The 23,298-nt window shown below is 40.7% G+C and overlaps 1 protein-coding gene and 1 non-coding gene across 3 annotated transcripts in view; both read right to left on the bottom strand.

Annotated features, from left to right (window-relative positions):
- The window catches only part of DAAM1 (dishevelled associated activator of morphogenesis 1), a 155,673-nt gene extending 132,897 nt beyond the window's left edge, over positions 1 to 22,776 (bottom strand). For both annotated transcript variants that reach the window (XM_031453794.2, XM_064485990.1), the window contains exon 1: positions 22,641 to 22,776. The gene's annotated coding sequence lies outside the window, so the exon portion shown is untranslated. The remainder of the gene's footprint in view (positions 1 to 22,640) is intronic.
- On the bottom strand, positions 12,389 to 12,464 carry TRNAG-ACC (transfer RNA glycine (anticodon ACC)). The gene has a single exon. It is a non-coding gene; the product is annotated as a tRNA-Gly (tRNA).
- Positions 22,777 to 23,298: the final 522 nt, after the last annotated feature.

Here is a 23,298-nt window from a genome sequence, read left to right as displayed (position 1 = left end):
TGTCTCACCTGGAATGGTAATTCTTCTCAGGATATTTTTCTTTTAACTTTTTAACCTTGCCATAACCTTACACTCATAAGAAATCGCAAAATCAATCAATCAATCAATCAAAGAAGAAGTACAGAAAAGTCCCCTGCTTCCCCAGTGGGTAATATCTTACATAACTATGAAATATTATCAAAACCAGAAAATTGATATTGACACATTACCATTAACACGACTACAGATCTTACTCAGATTTCTAGGGATGCCTTTAAGAAACAGCTCCTGGGTAATAACCCTTGAGGTTGCATTCCTACTTTTACCTGAAATAGAAGTCACTCTAGTTGTGACCACAGCAAGCTAATCAATAATCCTGGTAACACAGACATGTGCGGTGGACATTTTAACAACCCCCCAGTTCCCAATCGGCCTTGAGAAGAAAATCAAGTGACCATTAGTGGAACTAGTTCCACCAAAGCACCTTAACTTTGTATATACTTTGGGGGCCGTTCACACTCAGCACGTTACTCATCAAGCTTTTCCCCTGGAAGGGAACCTGCTGAGTCTCCAGCAGGTTGGTGATGAGCTATGATAACTAAAGCTCTTGCACAAAGTCCTCCCCTAGGTGGTTAATAATCTTGCAATTAGCCACCCTCAATTTATTCTGGAAGAAAAAAGACTTGTTAAAGGGCTAACAGATGAGGGGGAAATACCTCTTGTTAAAGACAGCAGATAGTTTCAGTTTTCAGACGGAAAACTCTCTTACGGTATTTTTTCTTTCTTTCTTTTATTTCCTAACCCTGGGCATTTCTGCTTTTAAGTAAAAAGTGATCTGGTCCAGAGAAAGTCATTTCAGTTTCTCAGCATCAGATCTGTTAAAATATATGGTAAAGATGGAGGTTGAAACTGTCGACTGAAGTGAAATGGTTGCTCTGCCGCAGTTAGCACAAAAGCATCTTCTGCCCGGGAGATGAACTTGCCCAGGAGGGCGAGGAAGCAAGCGGCCCGTCAGGGGTCTGCCTGGGCCCCACAGACCTGGAAGAATCTAATCAGAAACATTTAGCACCCCGCACCCAGGTATGGAGCCGGGATCCACACAGCACCCTCTGCAAACTGTCACTAGACCCCTGTTCCAACTATTCAGAATCACCCACAGCCCCACATGGGCAAGGTAAACTGAGGTAAGCAAGTCCTAAACATCACAGCGAGCTTTAGAGGGACATCTGGCTTCAAGCTAACATCCCAGGCCAAAAAAACAAGGCAGCTCAGACCAGGTGTGTTCAGTATCAAATCTGGCTGATGTCTTGACGGCATGTCGATTTCATAATGACAATAGGGGACCAATGCAGAGAAATGAGCCCTGAGGTTGTCTCTTGATAGATAGCAAAATCTAGGAACGAGACCAGAGACTGCTTAGGCAGTAGTTAAAATCAGGACAAAGTAAAGCATGCTACAAACACAGCACAGGGGAAAAGAGAAAGGAAACTGTCTTCTGCCCATAGCATCACTCATTACTATTTTAAAATAAAATTAGGCTTAAAAAACAGGCTTCACCATCCCTCCACCCATACCAAAATAGTGACAGAAGCCCACACCCAAACAAGACAAACATTTACAAATACGTACACCACATAACCTTTTATTCAAGGATGGAAATAGACTTGAGTCCCCTGGTATTACAGTGTAAACAGTTTTTCCTCCCATATAAGTACGTGCGGGACTCTAAGCCATGGTGTCAGCTTACATCCTCCACTGTCCTATAGACAGCAGCTCGGGTAAGGGGACAGGGGACAAGGAGTGGCCTGCAAGTTGGACAACAGTGGTCCTTATCCTGGCTACCCTTATTAGTGTTAACTAATAGGGTAACCCCCAAACACTGTGTAAAATGGGAAAGTAGGATTATTAATGGCTTTCAATTTTTTTTTAAAGCCATGAAACCCTTTATCTAAATGAAATCTCATGGAGAAGCCCAGTATGTAGGAGAATTTGAAGTAGACAGGCTGGTCAACGCTGGACAGGGTGTGGGGCACAAGGGGGGTCTCCCCGAGGCACCTCCTGGAACTGGGATTTCACAGCACATAGAATAGAAACCACTGATGAGATCCCTTAAAACAAAAACTTGCTCCTACTTTAAAAACTTAACCTAAAACCAAGAAAAAAAAAAGTAGTATAGAAAAACAGTTTCTGATGCCTGACTCTTGGTGGATGGGAATGGGGGGGCTGAGTAAAGGTGTTACAAGGAGTCTTTCATTCATAAGCATGTAAACATTGCAAAGATATGTGCCCATTTTCCCAAATGAATTTATGTAGCATGATAAATAAAACTGAAATTCATTTCAAGTGTTACTGAATTCATGGTCATGTGGGAATCTATAATTTTTTCTAATTAAAAAGTAATCATCACAGAGGGAACCACTGCTAAAGAGAAAGCAACAATATTCCACTTGAATAAAATGATGTAAGTAAATCTCCTTAAAAAAAAAAAACTTACAGCAGCCTTTTTTATTTTAAAGATTCTACTACCTACAAAGTCACACCAGTTAGATTCCCTTGTCTGTTAGCTGTGGCTATTAGAATGTCGCTTTGTGATGGATTCTGAAGCCATGTCCAGGCTGGGTAGGAAAGAAATGTCACATTCAATTAGCATTAGATTAAACATTGTCCGCCCGGAATGTGGCAGGATACGAAGTGGGGGAAGGGACATGTGTATCTGACATCTAGGGCTGTGTCAGAGAACCATCTAGGATGTGATGGCAGTGGAGACCTGAGTTCTAACTCCGATTCTGTCATTACACTCAATTTATTACTAGGCAAATTACACATCCCAGGTTTCAATTTTGCCAGATCCAAAAAGCAGTCAACCTGACTTCTGATACAGAACACTCAGGGTCAACTCAGTCAGTAACTGTAACACTCTTTTAGAAGCCACTGCAGACAAAACTGTCACAGAACCTGTGGTCTCATCCAAACCTTTCCATTTTATATGTGAGGAAACTGAAACCCAAGAGACCAAAGTGACACAAGTAGATGGCAGGCTGAAACATCCACATTCCCCCACTGGAGAGTTTTCTGTATCGTGAACCATAACATGCAGTCTGAAACACTGACTTAATTACCTGTATTAGTTCTCTGTAGGACAACTGATCATGTAAAGGCTTTCTGTTTGATATTATTAAAAATTTTTCTCCCTTCAAAAAAGTTCATGCCTCTCAACTAGATGAGTGTACTAAGTAAGTTATAGAATTATTGCTATAATATGGACCTATACATTGTCACTTTTAAGCCTAGGTATCAAAACTGTTTCTTCAGTAGAACAAAACAAGATAAATAATACCTCTGACAAATCTCAGTAAACTCAAACCAAGTAACAGTTGCCAATCTCCGTAGAAAATTAACGATCTTATCTCTTACAAACTGTTAAAGTTTGACCCACTTAGGACCAGCCCTTTTGAAAAATGAAACCTGCATAAAGAAAGTTACAAAATGTGAGTCCATCACTCATATAGTTCACCTAAAACTTTTATAAGAATTAACAGGGAATGGCTGAATCAGAACATAACAGGGGAGTCTTTTACATTTTTAAGTCAATTTTTTGTAAATTCATAAAATAATTTGGAACTCCTTACCATTAACGAGAAGAGTATGTTTGAATAATTTTAGCCTTGAACTTTACCAGTCACAGAAAGACTTCAAAATCTGTTTCATATTAAAGATATTTCACAAGATTTTGCCATTGCAAATCAAGAAAACATAAAAATTTAAGATAAAACATCTCATGGTCCATTTTACTTTAGAGGTGTCATTTGTCCAGAGAATGTGTGTGTGAAGTGTCTGATTTCTTTACTCAGAAAGGCATATGGTACTCTTGGAAATGCTGTTCCATCAGTCCATTTTATAATGAAACAAACTACTTGCGGTTTGGATGGTGCCTAGGAACTAAGAGATCAGCTGGAGAGAAATGTCCATTCTTCCAGGCTAGGAAGACAGGAATTGATGTTTCAGGGAGGAGAGTGCAAAAGTGACCTCTCCCCTGGATCTTAGTCCTTACTCCAGAGAATCCTTTCCTAACCACCCCTACACCACTGGGTCCCATCTACTTGCCAACTCTTGCCAGCAGAAAGCTCCACAGAATGTCTTGTGCATTTTGTTTGTTACTTCTTGAATGAGGACAGCCAGCCACAGCGCCTCAAAGGAGAGTTCCAGAAAAAAAAAAAATGTGAACAGAACCATGAAAATTTTGAATAAGTGGTCTTCTCTAAAATGTGCTAGGAAACACTGTATTCTATTCTATTATGGGTTGCCATAACTATCTAAAATTAGATTCAAAACAGGAACCTCTCTCAATGCTTGGAAGAGGATTCTTTTTTTCTGTTTAAATTAGAATAAACCTAAAGTACTTACCATAGGAGAAGAGCCACATCCCGACAATACTGACTTATGATACCCTGACATGAAGCCAATCAGCCTGCGATGGGCACAGCATTACTGTAATATTGGGTGCTGTGGGGCAGTGCTTTAAATATTTTAGCTAAGCATCTGAGTATCTGTTTTGTGACACCGTTTATAAACAAAAAGAACTGGGTATAACATTTCTTTTATCACATAAACCATTCTAATATAAACTTCTACCTCTCTCCTCATAATATTTGGATTATTTCATTGTTCTAAATCCCATTCTTCCAAACATTTTCAGCCCAATGGAAAAACTACATATCATCTCTCTGTTCTTTCTGCCTTTCAAAAAAGCCTTCTCTGTAGCAGTCTCACTATCAGCAGAAAAACTAATTACAGTAAGAAACCACTGAGGCAAACTCCAGGAAATGTAAACTGGCCATAAATGGCAGGAGCTGACATAACGTTTCCCTCAAGATGAGGAAAGGGCTTGTTAACATAATTAATTATGCATATCTGCAGCCCAGAGACCCTTAATCACAGAGAAATACTTTAGGTCCTTTAAAACCTGCAGATCTCATATGTTTTCTGCAAAAGGGCTCCACGATTATTTACCACGTTTGTGAAAAGCCCTGGTAGCTTCATATCTGCATTGCTAATTAATCTCTTTTATGATCTGTTCAAAACATTGAGATATAGATAGATAAATGGGCAAACAGACTATCTGAGAAAGGAAAAATACAACTGGCCTTGAGAAAAAAGTTCTATATAACAGATTTTTAAAACGCAAATTAAAGTACAATGTGATAACTTTTGTCAGTTGTTCAATCACAGGTACTTGTAATAATATTTGCAGCACAGATGTGGATGAAATGAAAGATGTTTTAATACCCTGATTCGGTGTCACCTGGAAAAAAAAAACCTTTCTTGAGGACAATTTGGCAGTATTTAACAAAAAACTTTAAAATTATATACCTTTTGACCCAGTTATTTTATTTCCAAGAAATATATCCTAAGAAAATAATCTGAAAAAGATGGTCATAATAGTTTTTAATGGAAAAATATTAGGAAAATGATTATCCTATACACCACATAAAATGGAAATAAATGCTAACATCTAAAAAATGTATTAAGAGTTTTAATACCCTCATAGCCATTAGGATGGCTACTATCAAAAACAATCTGGAAAGAAACAAATATTGACAAAGCTGTGCACTTTTGATGGTGGGAATATGAAATAGAGCTACTAAGGAAAAAGAGTATGGCAGCTTCTCAAAATATTAAAACTAGAACTATCATATGATCCAGGCAGGCTCTGGGTATATCCCACCTCCAGGTATATATCCAAAAAAAAAAAAAAAGAAAGAAAAAAGAAAGCATGGTCTCAAAGGAATATTTGCACACCAATGTTCATAGCAGCATTATTCACAATAGCCAAAAGTTGGAAATGACCCAAATGTCCATCAATGAGTGAATGGATAAACAAAATGTGGTCTCTAGATACAATGGAGCACTATGCAGCTTTAAAAAGGAAGGAAATCTTGTCACATGCTACAAAAAACAATGAATGAATCTTGAGGTTCATACGCTAAGTGAAATAAGCCAGCCATAAAAGGACAAATACTTTATAAGTCCACTTAAATGAGGCATCTAAAGTAGTTGAACTCACAGATAAAGAGAGAATGATGGATACCAGGGGCTAGAGGGAGAGGGCAAAGGGGAGGTGTTTAATTGGTACAGAGTTTCAGTCCTGCAAGATGAAAAAGGTTCTGGAGATCTGGTTCACAAAAATGTAAATATACCAAACACTACTAAATTGTCCACTTAAAAAATGGTTAAGATGGCAAATTTTATGATATGTGTTTTCTACCAAAATAAAAAAAGTGTTTTAATAATATGAAAAATGCTTTGACAACATTTAGTTGAGGGAAGAATGCAAGAGTACAAGTAATACATGATTTATTTTTAAGCCTTCATAAAGATATTTTCCCATGATGTTAATATTGTTTGCCTCTTCTGTAAGATTTTTTTCTATTTCTTTATACTTTCCTATTTATTTTTTCATACAGTAACCTGTATTAATTTTACAATTAAAAAATAAAATAAGTTTCTGATTTAATAGTTTTAGAACAGCCTTGAGAATTCCCCACACAGGGCAGGACAACATTTGTCAAAGAAGGGACTACTGTTAGGAAGAAAAACCAAGATTTAGAAATGGTCAAAAAAGATTACTGGGTATCTTTTCAGTGAAGTGCTATTTGTGGTCTAGCAGGTCGTCCAGGGATTAGATTTGACTTTTTTTATTCCTTCTAACTAGGCCAGTGGTTCTCAAAGGGTGGTTGGGAGAGCCCTGGAAAAGTCTCAGATCTCATTAGGTAGGGTGTTTACAAGTTCAAAACTATTTTCATGATAATATTAAGATGTTATTTGCTGTTTTTTCTCTCATTCTCTCAATAGGTGTACAGTGTAATTTTCCAAAAGTTCCAATATTCATGATGAAATCATCAGGCAGGTAACATGCAACAGCTTTCATTACTGATTTTTTTAAATGAAAAACTTGAGTCTTAAAGTTTCTCAATTCTGAATGCCAATATGATTAACATATTAAACAAACAAATTTCATTGGCGTCTCTGATATTTAATAGGATCAAAGTGTCCTGAAACGAAAAAGTTTCAGAACATGCTGGGCAGACTCATAGCTCTGTAGGAGTAGGAATTAACTTGTTAAAAAACACACAGCAATGTAATGAATGGTTTTTACCTATAACAAAAGCAAATGGATTTTTCCTGGTAGAGATACAGTAGATTTATATACATGTAGAAAAGAAGACGTTACATTTTATAGCCCTTCAGGGTATTAACCAGTTTTATATCTACTACCAAATTTATTTTAGCATTTCTAATTGTGGATGGATGGGTGGATAGACAAACAGACATATATATGTCATTCAAATTCTCCTTTGAACTGGTCTTGACATCTTACCAGTTCCTTCACTAATTAATAAGCTAAATAAAAATTGTTGACATGTTTGTTTTATAATTTTGAGAACCTTCTTTTTAAGCTCTGAAAATAATTCTTTAGCATCAACTATCTACAAACAGATCAGTTTGTATATTACAGGTCATAAGATTAATAAAGACAGAGAGCTTAATAATTAATAACCTTCTAAAACAGAAAACACCAGGCACAGATGGATTCACTGGTGAATTCCACCAAATATTTAAGGAAAAAATTACACCAACTATTTACAATCTCTTTCAGAGGATAAAAGCAGAAGGAATACTTCCTAACTCATTCTGTGAGGCCAGTGTTACACTAATAGCAAAACCAGACAAAGATATTACAAGAAAACTACAGACCAGTGTCACTCATGAACACAGACATAAAAATCCTCAACAAAATATTAGCAAATTGAATCCAACATGTAAAAGGATTACACACCAAAATGAAGTGGTATTTACCCCAGGTAAGCAAATCACAGAATCATATCAATAGATGTAGAAAAAGTATTTGACAAAATCCAACACCCATTCATGATAAAAACTTTCAGTTAACTAGGAATAGAAGAAAACTTTCCCAGCTTGATAAAGACTACAAAAAAACAGTCTGCAAGATACAAAGTTAATAATAAAAGTCAATTGCTTTCTTACATACCAACAATGAATGAGTGGAATGTGAAATTAAAAACACAATACTATTTACGTTAGCACCATAAAAATGAAATACATAGGTATAAACCTAACAAAACACATACAAGATTCTTATAGGGAAACTAAAATACTCTGATGAACTAAATTAGAAAAAAACTAAATAAGTGGAAAATATTCCATGTTCATGGATAAGACTCCAATATTGTCAAGATGTCAGTTCTTCCCAATTTGCCACATCCATTTGTTTACATTCTGTATCCCCTATGCTGTTATTATGTTCCTAATGAAGCTTTTCTCAACCCAGTACTATTTTTCCCCTCCAAAACAAAATTTAAATTAGACAGCCTCTTCTACTTTCCTTCAATGGCAGTCATATAAAATTGTTCTCCAAAAACAATGTTACGTGTTGCATTTTTAAAAATAGCATTTTCCAGTGATGAGTATTTAAAATATACATCATCTTCTTTGAGGATAAAGGGCATGTCTTTGGAGAACCTACAGATATGAACTAACTAGCAAAACTCTATTATAGAAAAGCAATTATTTCATGATTTTCACAATTTAAAAAAGCTGGTTATTTTGAAAAACTCAAAACTGAAATATCTTCCCCCTTAAAAAAAAAAGTCTTTTCTTCTATGGAAGCTAAAACCCTATTTAACAAAACCACTTTGGCTGAAGGACTAAACAAATCCAAGTATCACTTAATGAATCCAGATGTATCTTTTTCATAAGAATTTAAACTGCACTAATTCACTCACTTTAAGTATATAACACTTACACTGCTCTCAATAGGAATCTGAAAAATCTAATATGCTTGCTCTACTCCCAAATATACCTCTAAATGTCTATACACATATGGATTCTAGTAAGTTATATCTATACATTCTATTTACCAAATAAGTTTTTCTACCTCTAGTGACCAGATAGGTTCATGGCATCTATTATTTTCATCTTAACTAATTTAAAGGAAACAGAGATGTTGTACCATAAGGTCCAGACTATAGGAAATGCTATAGGATAAATACCCCAGTTCCTTTCACAAGTAAGTTGCAAGGAAAAATACTACATGGGATTGAGAGAGGCTTAAGGGACATTTTTAAAAACTGCAATGTATGAACCTTATCGGAATGCTGAGATGCACAAACTTTTTACAAAATCAACTGTAAATCTGAAAATTGACGAAATGTTTGCTAATTTTAAAGAAATAATATAAATTATTTTAGGTATGATAACAGCATTTTAGTTACGTTTTTAAAGAGAGTCCTGATTTTATTTGGACATATACTAATTCTTAAAATATTTACAGATGAGATTATCAAGTGTCTGGAATTTAAAATCATCCCAGAGCTGAAGGTGGAAAAGAAAGATCAGTCATGAACTGATAAATGGTGAAGCCGTAGGTATATGGACGAGTCTCATATTAGCTATATTAGTCATTCTATGTGTTTGTGAATGTGTGTACGAAATTTTAATGATAAAACTTTTTAAAATCTTCATTTTCACTCTACTTGAAACAAGAAAAGTAGGAATGGAAAGCAATAAATCTGAAGGGAAGACATTTTAAAAAGACATAGGGGTTTCCTGAATCATCTTTGTGAAGTGTCATCCATTTTTGGATTTTGGATTTTTACTTTAATAACCATCAGCAGTATACTGGCATAATTCCTGTTATCTGGTGTGATAGGAAGAACTTTAAATGACACCCCATAACCTTTTGAGGGTGAGTGGAACCTATGAATATGATGAGATATCACTCTCCTGTGATTATGTTACAGTATATGGTCAAAGGGAGATCATCCTGGGTGGGCCTTACCTAATCAGGTGAGATCTTAAAACTCAGCCTTTTCTCTGGCTGACTGCAGAAAAGAAATGATAGAGATGTGCCCTAGCTAACCTAGGAGAAACCAAACATCCATATGTAAAATTCCAACGTGGGCCATGTGGCATGTAATGTGGGTGGCCCCTAGGAGCTAAAAGCTACCCCTGGCCAACAGGCAGCAGCTCTTAGTTCTGCAGTCACAAGGAAATAAATTCTGCCAACAACCAGTGAGCGTGAAGGAATCCCCTGAGACCCAGATGAGAACTGTAGCCTTGACTGACATATGAGTTTTACCCTGGTGAGACCCTGAGCAGAGAACCTAGCCATTGCATGCCCAGACTTCTGACTTGGTGGAGTTTTAAGCCACTAAATTTGTAATAATTCATTATGCAGCAATAAAACTAATACATCTGGGAAAGCATCTTATACCTGAATAGTACTGCAGTACCTCAAAGTCTATCTCTACACATGAGTTTATGATCCCAGTGGCACCAAGTGAGTACCTAAACATGCAGCAATTTAACTTTTAATGCAGTATTTCTCAAAGGATCATGAATCCAAATTTGAGAAACCTTGAGCTACGTAATCCCTTATAAATGAAATATTCTTTACTCAACACGCACAGCTTTACAGGCAAGATTACATACTTGAGTGCTTTTTACAGTGTGAAGGCTTCTAAGGCAGAAAAATCCTGCAAAATAATCAAATGGAACAAGTTTAAAGCAAAGTATGGATAAGCCAAATGTATCACCAAAATCTTAGCTTATCATCACAGCAGGTATACAATAGTGCAAAGTTTTCCCAGCCCATAATTAGGAGTTATGAGAATATGAGCCAGATTCAATTACAACAAAAAATTTCATTACAACAAAGTTTCCCATGGATCAGGTGGTCCATAAATATTAAGGCATTATCACAACTATTTCTTTGTCCATGTATTGCTTCCTATAACTGATGCTGTGAACATTCCTTTGAAAACATGGACATGATCCAAATAAGCAAAACATGAAATTACTTGCCAGTGAAAGCAAAGAATCTTTCGTTGGGGAGAGTCTTCACCTATTGCACAACATAATTTGTTTATTTCAGAAGCTGAAGACAAAGGATGACCTCAAATTTATTTAGTAAAACAAGAGTTCTGTATTCCAAAGGGAAAAACCTGAGGTTTAAAACAGCATTCTAAAATGTTGACACCCTGTATCAAAACATATTTACCTGCCAAACGAATAAATGAATGAATGATGCTTTAAGGTGTCACTTTCATAGTTTATAAGACAGTCCATAAAATGCTCGGTATAATATTTTCCCCTAAAACTTAGCTATTCATTTGTGTCTGCTATGCTTGATAGAAATTTGGATCTAATCTGAAACTCTAAGTAAAATCCAAACAAAAGGAGCCATTTTATTGTATTTTTCATCTTTGGTAGTTGTAACTCTGGGACTTTGAAGTCCTCCATGATGGCCCATGGCATAGGCTAAGGAGGGAAACTTGCAACAAACAAGTCTACCTCATGTTTATGAAGCCAGAGAAGAATCTGATGGGAAACTCACTGAGTTAAACCTAGCTGTGAAATATCTAGATCCTACCTACAATCTAGACTTTTCTAGAATAGAAGCTAGTAAGAGCTTTTACTACCCTTCTCCCAGCCACTTTAATCTCAAAGGCACTCATGGTATTGGCCATTTGTGATTGGGTTTCTGTTTCCTTTCCTTTTAAACAATAAGTTTATACAAAAAAATCAGTCCTCCCAGGAAAGCATTTTGAAAAGGAGAGGATAATTTCCACAAATTTTGCAGTAAAGTCTGCCAAAATATAATAAAGCTTCAAGGTTATTATAAGCATTAGGGTCCAGGTACCAGGTAATGCACACTATACCATATGTAAAAGATCTATCCTTTTTACAAATTCAAAATTCTAGAAAAGTGACAAAATATTCACACCAAAACAGATACAAAAAAACTGAAAATGAAGTTGTGTATTTAACCATCCGGCCCAGCACACATCTGCAGCTATAACCACGTTTCCCAAACACCAGGATCCTGTGCTCTTCCCACTGGTTTTCAGTACTGGTTAAACATCAGAATTACCTGGGGAGCTTCAAGAATTCTGAAGATTGGGTCCCCAGTCTACTGAATCAGAGCCCCTAAGCATCTCCTTTTAAAAGTACCATAGAGAATTCTGATGCCCATCCAGGAGACAGAACCAACAGCATTTAGGAAGAAGCATGGATTCCTTCCGAAGTCCCGCCTACCCATGAGAAGAGACTCTGGTTTTTGTCTTAACTCAAACTGTGTGCTTCCCTAAGCATTAGCTTTGCTTAGTTGCTCGTGGATTGAGCTTGGGTAAGTTAATTAAAACTTCTCAACATTCTCCCTCTATATGCTGAAACACTTACGGACGTTTTTCAAGAGGCAAGGCAAGTTTGATTGTTGTCAAAGCCCAAGTTGTTGTTTTCTTTAATTTTTTTTAAATTTTAAAAATTTAAAATTTTTAAAATTAAATTTTACTTGTAAAAATTTTATTCTATTTATTTATTTTTTTAATGGAGGTACTGGAGATTGAACCCAGGACCTCATGCATGGTAAGCATGTGCTCTACCACTGAACTATACTCATCTCCACAAAGCCCACGTTTTTGAGTCACATTTAAAAGACAATCTTTTTTGAGACAAGAAAAAAAAAAAGGAACATCAGTCTGCTGCTAATCCTTTTTAGAGCTCTTCCCTCACTGCTGATTTTGAGGTAAACTGTCATTTTTAAAAGCTGATGACCCCATTTTTTTTTTCTCCAAAAAAAGTATCTTGGCCCTTGACAATAATGACAGAGATGACCTTTTCTTTCCCCAAAGCCGCATCTTCCTTGTCCACAGATAGTTTTACTGACCTACCAACACAGGCCATGGGCTTCAAAGCTGTTTACCTACTAGCTCTGGTGGGCTTGCCCTGACCCAGCATCAAGTGTCTCAGTGTCTCCCTGTTGTGATCAAGGACATGTCCTTAAATTGTGGACTGGCCTCCCGGGCTGTGGTCATGGAAGAATGGAGAAGTGACCCCAAAGGGTCTAATCCACTGACCTTTACTTTGCTCTAACCAACTACCCAAATAAATAAAAAACAGCAGGGTAGCTCAGCTTCCCAGATGAACTCCTCTTTATCCCTAAATATCCAAGCCTGGTCCAATGTCTGAAGTTCCCAGGCCATCCAAAATCTGTCAACTGGCTCTCAGCTGGGCCAGACTTTGCCCCCCTGGGGGACATTTGGCAATGGCTGGAGACATTTTTGGTTGTCACAACGGGGGGCAAGGTTGCTGCTGGGATCTAATGTGGAGGGGCCAGGGATGCTGTGAACACCCTACAGTGCACAGCACAGCCTCCTCCACAGAGATGATCCCATCTGAGATGCCAACAGTGCTGGGACTGAGAAACCCTGGATTAGGTAGTTTTGCCAGCCCACGGCTGGATAAACATTTGAAGAGACTCTTATTGCAATTTAATTTAGATTAAAATGGGGATTGAAAACTCAAATGCCTTCAAGGGCCAAGGAGGTAAAGAAATATCACACAAAGTGACTGTGCATGAGGCACTAGGGTGTGGTGAGGTCAGGGACAAATCAGAGTGTAAAATCTGGCTAAAATCATTCCATTTTTAAAAATAACACTGCACTGGCCAAATAAAACATGGTATCTGGCTACATCCATCCTGTGCGCCAATGGTAGTAATCAACTTCTGGTTCAAGGAGATTATCAATTGAAACAGAACTGGATGGTCACCCAAAGACACTGTCTAGCATCATTCCTCATGTTCTATAGGACTTCCTGAGCCCCAGGACTAGGGAAGGCGACTAGAAGCTGTTCAGTTAAGGAGAACAGCCTAGAGATCAGATCTTGAGAGTTTAGAGCCAGCCATAGAACAGAGTCTAGAGCAGGGGCCAACGTTGGAAACTCTGAAGGTGAGTTCCCCCTCACTGATCTCCCTTGTAGGGAAACCCAGTGGACATTACATCAACATTACACAATACCATATAAGTGAGGTCATTATTTTAAGATGAAACTGTTCTCATAAAATCTTTAAATTTTCACATTATTTCACAGATGAGGAAACAGAGGCCCAGGAAGTTTAAAAGAACTGCCTAGATTACCCAAATCTGAACCTAAAATCAACTGGTGTTTCTTTTCCCTCTGTGCCACTGCCAAGCAGCAACCAAAAGGCGAAGGGACTGCATTCAAGGTGTCAAACATCCATTTCTACACTCTCCAACCACATCAAGAAGTTATACGTAGATGTTGAATTTAAACCTACTCAGCATTCCCCTTTCCCTATCAGAAAAGTTATTAACCCATTTTCCTCAATTCGTTGTTTTATAGTCTCTTTTCCATATAACAGAAACATTGTAAGCAGGTTAAATGCCTCTAACCCTCCTTCAGATCGAGCTGGAGAGAGGAAAGCCAAGTCAGCAAACGGAGCACAAGGAGAAGGAAGCAACAATCTGAACATCCCCGCATGGACACATGCTTTCTGTTGGAGGAATTCCTGGCCTGAGGAGACAGTATAAACAAAGGCAATCCAGAGGGAAACAAACGATAAGATAAGTGAAACCCAATAGCTCCCTCTCCTCCCCTCCACCTACTTCCCCCAACTTGCTCCATCAGAAAAACAATCTGAGCCTGGGAGAATGAACACGTAGGCCACCCCCTCTCGGCTCCCTCTGTACACAGCTCCCTATTCTCAGTAGGAGGTTAAGGGGGAAAGACGTACAGCTCTGTAGGGTCGGGGAGTGTGGCTCCCCTGGTTTGGAGCCTGGCCCCCCGGGGACAGCCATCCCCGTCTGCCCACAGGGAGGCTGTGAGAGCCAAACTGGCAAGGAAGTAGGTCACTGGTCCTTCAGACTCAAATTACAAGCCAAGGAGTGTAGTAGGAAAAGGTGGGGTATAGAAGAAAAGTCACTTCAGTCACAGCCTGTAAAGAAATTGGATCAACCTAAAAAATATTTATTTATTTATCTGTATACATATTTTTTTCTTCTTTTTAAAAATCAATCCCTTAGCAGAAAGTGTCAGGCAGGGCAGTCTCCTGCCACAGTTCCTGGGACTTTAGTTGGAAGTGTCACCTACTCATTGAGTGTCAAGCTCTATATGGGTCACAGAGGTTTTCTAGTCCAACCTAATCTCTATCCTTAATTTTAAAAATACAAAAATATTTAAGGGCACAATGAAGCCTCAGCTACCGGCTTCAATTTCAACAAGATTCATTCCACACCCTCTGACTTTTAGTCTGAATGACCACTAAGTGCTGAGCAGGGAGCAGGGTGGGGTAGGAGGGGAGACACCTCTAATGCAAACAAGATTGCCACACACAAACAGAATGGGAAACAAACAGAACTGTTATTATTATTTCTTTTACCACCATTATCTTAAATCAGATAGCCTCCACTAATACGGGGTAATTGTGGCAGCATTTTTTTTTCAATTCCTAAATCATTTACCTTGGCCAAAACCATATTTTCTATATCCACGATTTCACCAACTTTCAAGAGTAGAGAATGCAGCAAGGACCTCCGTATAGTTTAACTTGTCCATTTCATTTCCTTTACCTTTTCACAATAAGTTTTGTAATACATTCTCAAGATTGAGAAGGGTCCCTAGCCTAACTCTTGTCACAGAACTATAGGTTCTAACTCATAGCTAGCTGCTTTGTTTTATCCAATCTCTATGAAACAAAAACAAATTTCAGCCCAGATACACATGAACAATCTCACTCACCTGGTGAATGATGTTGACCACCACTCTTCACCCTTCTTCCAGGGTGCAAATCTGCAGGAGCTTCATGGGAGACGAGTGAAGCCCCGAAGGGGCACCAACACATTCACTAGTGACTGTGGTCACCCCACCAAGAACGGGAAAAGACCAAGGCTATGTTTCAGGAAGCTGCCCCTAGTCCTGGCCCACTCTTCACAGGAGGACACCTGTCAGAAGCATGTATGTAATTCCTTGGCAAACTATTGGCAAAGCCTTGCCTCTAACTTACGGGGTCAGAAAAAACAAAGAACTTCATCAGCTAATTTTATAATACAGTACCATCTTTGGCCCCTAGTGAGGATGGCTATGCACAGATATATCCACAGGGTCTAGGCACTGTCTACTCTCCTTTGTAAAAGAGCATGATGAGTTTAAAAAAAAAAAAGAAAAAAGTTGACTAGGATTACAGGTGCAGTTTGTGGCTCCAAGAGAAGGCAAAGTTAACCCATGCCCTTGACCTGGTTTAGACGTCACTAACAAACTGAGCTGAGCCAATAAGCCAGAATGTAAGAACTCATCTCAAAAAACAAAAGATGGGCATCTGTATTGCCCAGACAACGCCTAAAGCTTGGATCTGGGCTACCTACACTTGGAAGTTTAAACTCAGAGCATCAGATGGGCAATGTTTGCCAATCGTACAGAAGATAGGTTTTGGGGTTTTTTTCCCCCAGAAATGAAAAGGACAAAGACCAGTTTAATAGGTGACCTTAATTGTGTGCCTGGCAGAAATACAAGGAACCTTCAACTCCAATCCTGGTGCAATTTATAGAACAGAATGAGCTTAGGATATTACTAAAGGTGAATGACATACTTAGGCAATGTAACAAGATGAATTAAATAAAAAGCTTCTGAAATGAATGTCTGTTGAATGAATATTATCTTTGAGCAGCCTAAGGGCTAACAAGTCTTTTGTTTTCATGTTCCTTTCCTGGCAATATGCTCTTAGGGCATAAATTTCCTATTATTTCCCTAAATGTCAGTTTGTGTTTTATTCAATTGTCCTCATTAAATATTGTCAAAGGGGCATAACATCCAGTGTTAAGCCAAAATCAAAAGGTCTATTGTAAGTCAGGAAATCACACCAACTACATTGGAAATTGAACTTGCTTCCCGAGTTTTCCACATTTAATTCACAATAGCAGCTATGGTTTAAAAGAACTGCAATTGTGTATTTGGCACCAAATTTGCCCCATTGTAAAAATAAGTAAGTCTCTCTGCTAAGGTGAGGGAAAAAAAGCTTATTTTAATATCCAAGGATACCCAATATTAGATAACACGTTTGACTACTGCTCAAGTTTTCATTACTTTTTTTTCAAAAGAGTTTTCACAATTTATGTTAAAAGACAACAAGGACTTGGGAAGGTAAGAAGTTATGGGAGTTTTAACTCTAAAGACAGGCTTCTGTGGCCCTGTTCTGGGTGAGAAGTGCTTTCTTCAGATAAGGGATTCAACTTACCGAAAAGTTATCTGAGTTAACAAATAAGGTATAAAGCTGGACAGACTCCAAATAGATTCAGAGACGGCATGTAAGAGCATTTCCTTTTTCAAATAATTTGCCTGTCATTCATATAGCAAAAAGGAGGGCATTCAAAAATTCTTATCATTCAAATATGCAAAAGCAACATTTTTAATCTCATGCAACATTTTTCTGTTCCAGAAAATCCAACTCTAAGAAATTCTTAAGTGAAGAAACATTTTCCCTCTCAATCAACCCAGCACTTACTGAGCCAGCGCTGTTTTAGAATTAAGAGACACAAAGGAAGTTGCAACCCCCTCCCCAGCTCGATGCAGAGAAAAGAATAACGTAGGAAAACCAGAGGGAGGCAATATGGAGGGCAATAGTAAAGAACCGTTCTGCCAGTCATCAGCTGTGCGACCTGAGCTAGGCAGGCTCCTTAACTTCTTCACGCCTCAGTTTCCTCAGCTGTAAAACGGTGATAACAGTACCCACCTCATACAGCTGTAGAGAGGAGTCAGTGGTTGAGCTCATGTCGGGTATCAGGAAAGGCCTGGCCCAAGTATAGTCCCTCACATCCCCAGGACTATCAGTGTCCCTTAGCTCTGAGTGTTCAGTTGTGTGGGGATAGGGGGCTGGTGAAAGCACAGGGATGGGCAGGGAAGGCTTCCCAGAAGCTGCGGCTCTCGAGCCTGATCTGAGAGCACAAGGAGAACGCAGCCATTCAGAAGAGCGCACATTCCAGATGAGGGGCGCCTCCAGAGAGTCACAGACAGGGGTAAAAACCAGGTGTTGATGTGCTTAAACATCAACAGGGAAAATAAGGCCACCAAGGCTGGGGTGTATTTGGTGCCCTCAGATTAATGGTGGGGTGAGGGGAGGCTCAGGCTCCATACGTTGGCTGCCAATGCTCCTAGGACTTAACATTTAAACCGTTTTTAGACATGTGTACTATGAATGCAAACTCACTCCAAAATGCTCAGTTCTCTGTTTTTGGAACAGTAGAAAGGATGCCAGAAAATGAAAAGGTAAACACTTTTTTTTTCTGCAGAAATAGTCCACTACAGTAGAATGCAGGTCACCAAACTCAACTTGCATCTCATCTTCATCTGTCCCTCTTTCAGCGGGGGTCCTAAGAGATGGCTTGGAGGAAGGGGAGGAGGGGCACTTCAGAGCCATCCTTCAGTTCCAATCTCTATCAGCCACTCTAAGCACAATCTATGTAAAAAGACTTGCCAAGTGAACGTAACCTCAAGAGAGAACAGGACAGCCCCAGCCTATCCCACCCTCTCTGCCAACATAAAGAAACTGCCCTCCTTACCAACTTCTTAAATATTACCTGTGCTATCAGTTGCCTCTAAACTGAGCTCTCAGGGACACCACTATGATCTGATGTTGTTTAAGATTCACTTACAAGATTCTCCCCATTACCAAGTTAGAAACTTTAAAGCCAAAACAAGTGACAGTAGTCTACATTCCTTATCCAAAGATGAAAAATTACAAAATAGAAGAATTTTCATTTTGACTGCTGTCCATTCTAGAGACGAAACAAGTTTGCTAACCTAAGTTGGCAAAGTTGCTTTGTTTCCTGCAACATAAGGATAGACTTAACACTTGGAAATACGAGGAGCATGACACGAAGCCTGGGAGGGCCTCACAGAAGTTACAAGCTCTGTGATTAATTCCTGGACCAAACACCTAAGGCTTAGTGGTACCAATCTTTGTCGGAAGAGCTTGTTTCTCCTGACCCAACAGCTGTAACTTTTTAAGTGATTTCACAGAAGACCTCAAGATTCTCAAGCCAAAGCCATTTTTTATACTATCCCCCAAATATTTACAAAATCAAACACTTTCCATCTTAACTATGTTTTGCTTGTAAATACCTTATTTGTTCTGAGAACCACAGCATCAACACGAAAAACAAAGGAGCTCAAATAAAACCACACACAGACACACATGAATTCTTAACACCCAGAGGCGTGTCCACAAAACTAGAAAGCCAGGATTCAAATTCCTTGGCACTTATTCACTGAGCTCCTGTAAGCACCACCCAAGGACACAACCCACTGCACCCTCTTTACTATCACACCTCCTCACTAATTCATACTCTGAAAACCTACAGAATCTGACTTACTGAATGATAACTGATTGCTACAAATATTGGACAAATGTCTCTTACCCTGTTGTCCTCTCACATAAGCCAGCCTGAACAACTCATCCTGTTTATAGAACAAATCCACCCCAAATGAGAAAGCTACTGACCACTCTTCTAACCCAAATGGTGCCTGGCAAAAGTCTCTAGGTGTCTTTGCCTTGATCTCTCTCCCTATTCTCCTGTTATACCTCCTGGGAAAGTTATCTGGGCCAAGAACAGTACAACAGAAATGTCTGGTTTTGGGTAATAAGAATTTTAAGAATTATAGGGGGAAAAAAAGTCTATGTGGATGAATGTATTCCAAAAGCAAATAACTACAATTTGACTATTTCAAACACAGGAAAAGATCTTTATACTTCAGCTCACATGCTACACAGGAGTTCTGGTTCTTGCTGAGATGAAACTGCTTGACAGAAAGCTAAGAGGAATATTAAAACTGATGCGAGAACTGTCAATGTAGAGAATACAGATCATTGATCTCCAATCAGGGTTCTACTAGTTAGTACTGATTCAGTAAGTATAAAACACCTACCAACGGTCAAACACTGCTTTAAATGCTGGACAGCCAGGGATAAATGAGACAAAGACTTAGCTCTCAAAGACCTTCAAGGAGTAGAGAAAACCCCTCACATTGGAATTGTTAGTGAATTATAGGGAGTCAAGAAGTAAAAAGATCACTGAAGGAGATTTCAATGTTAAGGTCTACGACAAAAATAGTGAGTGACAACTTCCCATCCTGTTTCCTCATGGGGATGTAACCACGTACTTAACGCGAGATGAATGGCTACCACCTGGCATGCGGCATCCACAAAGCACTTACCTGCACACGAGTGCACATGCATAGATGCTCAAAGACATACACTTCCCCACCACCCTTAACTGCAATATCTGTGATAATCCACTCTGGTATGAAATGAAGGTAAGCAAAATATTTGTGTGATTCAATTAATCTTAATACAAATAAATTATAAGTAACTGCATTCATCAAGAATCTATAAAAAGTCAAAACCTAAACAATTCTAAGATAAAAGGATAAACAGAAGTCCAGATACTGGGATAGCAGTAGCAGCAGAAGCAGCAGCAGCAGCAGCAATAGTAGCAGCAGCAGCAGTAGTAGCAGTAGCAGAAGAACTGATTTTATAAATACTAACATGGCTGCCTTGCCCACTTTGAAGGATTACTACAAAGAGCCAGGCTATTGTGCCATACAAGTAAGGCTCAGAAATATTAACCCAATGTCATAGTGTCAGAAGCTGGGTTTGAAACTCTCATCTTCAGATCTGTTTGAGAAAAATAAAAGACAATGAATAACTCCTCCTTAGAGTCACAAGATTTTAGGAAACTTTAGGAAACCCTCAATGCCCCTCTTCCCATAGCACCAATGACTGAGGTCCCCAGGGGCAGAGGGTTTACCCCAAAATAGGGTAGCCAGTAATGACAGCGCCAGAGCAGGACCCAGGCTTCCTAGATTCCAGCCTTCTCAAGGGCCTGCATCCTCTGGGCAGGCTTTTAGATTTCATGAGAACCACAAGGGATGACAGTGACTTTCAGAATTCAATTGAAGTTATTACTTGTTCCTAAAAACTTCCAGTGAATTTCACCTAGGGCAAATTGAGGACCTTTACGGGTGGCCAGGGAGCTCTCTTCACACATAACAGAGGAGAACTCCCTCCCTTGAGAAAGCTGCATCCTCCAACATTACAACATACTTTGTTATTAGGGAAACGATGCAGCTAGCCTGAAAGGGGGAAGAAATCTTTTGATTGTAATTTTCAGAGTTTGTCTCAGGAAAAAGGCTCTTAACAATTATTTCCAGTGAAGGAGGTGGAGAGACCAGCTATGGGTAAGCCAGAGGGAAAGGAGTCTAAAAACTGTGTCCAAGCTATTTACAAGAGAATGGAGAGAGCCCTGGGTTGTGAAACCAGTGACTAGAGAGAGCAGCTGGGCTCTGGGCGAGCATCTGACCACACCCACTGGCCACGCCCTCCCAGCTGCCCGCAGAGCCACATCGAATTGAAACAGCAGTGCGAGCAGTTAAGATTCCGACAGCAGGAGTCGCCATGGCAACGGGATTCATCTTGCAGGCAAACTCCGCTTCAATTCACTAGGTCCTCCTCGAGCCTCAAGAAACTACCACCTCAATGGGAGCAAAACGGTCACGGGTGGCATTTGCTCTTGATACTCTCTCCTGCGGATGAAGATTGGGGGGTTCAGGGTAGTGTACTCTCTTCCTGGACCCACTAAAATATTTTATGGGGGCAAGTGACAGAACACCCCAAACCCAGGCTGCGAGCAACTTGAGAACTGAGCCTTTAGCAAGGGTTTGATGAATGAGTAAGTAAGCGAAAGAATAACGGTACTAGGGAAAGGAATTCCAGAGGACTTTATAAAAGTTATCAGGCCTCGCGCACGTCTCCAGTCGGAGAGCAAGCGGATCACAAGCAGCTGGATTTTCCCCACCAGCTGGGAAAACCGATTACCCAGCCCTCCTGCCCCACTGCGAGTCTTACCGTTTGATTATTCGACACTCCTCACCACTACCACCTCCCAGCCCAGGGCTCCCGGCAGACGCTTCCTCCTAGCTCAGGTGCTCCTTATCGAGGGGGCAATCAGTGCGAGAACCAAGATGCGCCCAACCCAAAAGTACGGGGGGCGAGAGCGCTTTGCAGCGCCTCGAACCGGGTCCGCAGGCTGCGCAGCCTCCCCTCGCCGCTGTCCGACAACACCCCCACGCTCCTTCCGCAGCGCGGGTTTCCTCCTCTCTCTCTGCAGACCTTTAGCTTCCAACTTTGCCTAAATTACAGCCACTCCATCCATTTCGAATGAATCTTGGGGTGAGGGTGCCAAGGATGGTGGGGGTTCTACTCAAGCGCGGACGGGTAAACGAGTCCCTGCTCCTCTCTCTCCACCTTCGAGTCCACCAAGCCTGCCTCGGGTTTCTCCCTCCCGGAGCTTCCCGGGCCAGCAACAGTGCCCGCGGCGCCCATCTAAAGCCACGACCCACAGCGTCCCAGCCCCGGGGTATCAGCAGCAAGGCGGCGAGTGGTTGCCTGCAGATTCTCTTGGCATCCGAGCGCCTCAGAAAGAAAGAAGGGAGGCACCCCGGTCCTCGGGGGCGCCTTCCTCTGGGCTCGCCTTGCTTAGCGCCGCGCTTGCAGCCATTTTCCCAAACCCAGCTTGGCAGCCAGGAGCTGTCTAGGTCCTGTTCCCATCCAGACCCAACCTGAAGGACGGGTTTAATATTTACCTACTGGCCCGGGAGCTCCGGGGAGGCAGCGGGAGGGCGCGCCGCGAACCCAGCGCCCGGCCCGGAGGAGCGCGCCCACCCCCGCGCCACCGCGCGGTGCCACTTAATGAATGAGTGAGGCGGGCGGCGCAGCACGTCCCCCTTACCTGAGCAGCTCCTGCATGCTGGAAAGGCGGCTCTGTGCTCGGGGTACAATGGGATCCGGTTAAACAGTTTCCTTCACAGCCGCTCGTAGGTTACCAACTCGCAGGTGACATCACCCTCTCCTCGCCTGATAGGATACAATGTGGCGCCCACTGCGCATGGACTCCCGGGCTGGGCCTGCATACTCCTGGGAGTTGTAGTTCATATCCCACAAACAGAGCCTGGATAGCTACGCTACTGCGGTTTTTAGAACTACACTTCCCGACTCACTCCACGGCCTCTTCGGCCCCGCCCCGTAGCCCCGCCCCCACTTCGACCCGCCCCCTCCTCGCCCTCCAGCTTTGCAGTGTTAGCGGTGGTCGTTTGGAAGCCGAACTGCGGACTGCACTGGCGAGAGTGGTGGGGGTCACCCTGCGGTCGTGCCCTTTGACTTGACCTCCACTGGGCCCCGTGCGGGCTCTAAGAGACCAGAGGGGTCCAGGGCTAGTGCGCACGGGCCAGGCAGCTCTGACCAACCCGGCTCTATTGGCCCCAGCTGGAAAGAGAAGATAAGCCTTTCACTGCCTTCCCTACGCGTAGCAACTAATTAATAGGACGCATTGGTTTCTGGGTTAAATGCGGTCCTGGAATCCTCCACGTCCGGGAGGATGAGGGACGCCG

Source organism: Camelus dromedarius, chromosome 5 (genome assembly GCF_036321535.1).
Source record: "Camelus dromedarius isolate mCamDro1 chromosome 5, mCamDro1.pat, whole genome shotgun sequence".
Lineage (NCBI taxonomy): Eukaryota > Metazoa > Chordata > Mammalia > Artiodactyla > Camelidae > Camelus > Camelus dromedarius.
Note: the sequence above shows the minus strand (reverse complement) of the source record. Positions and strands in the feature narration are given on the sequence as shown.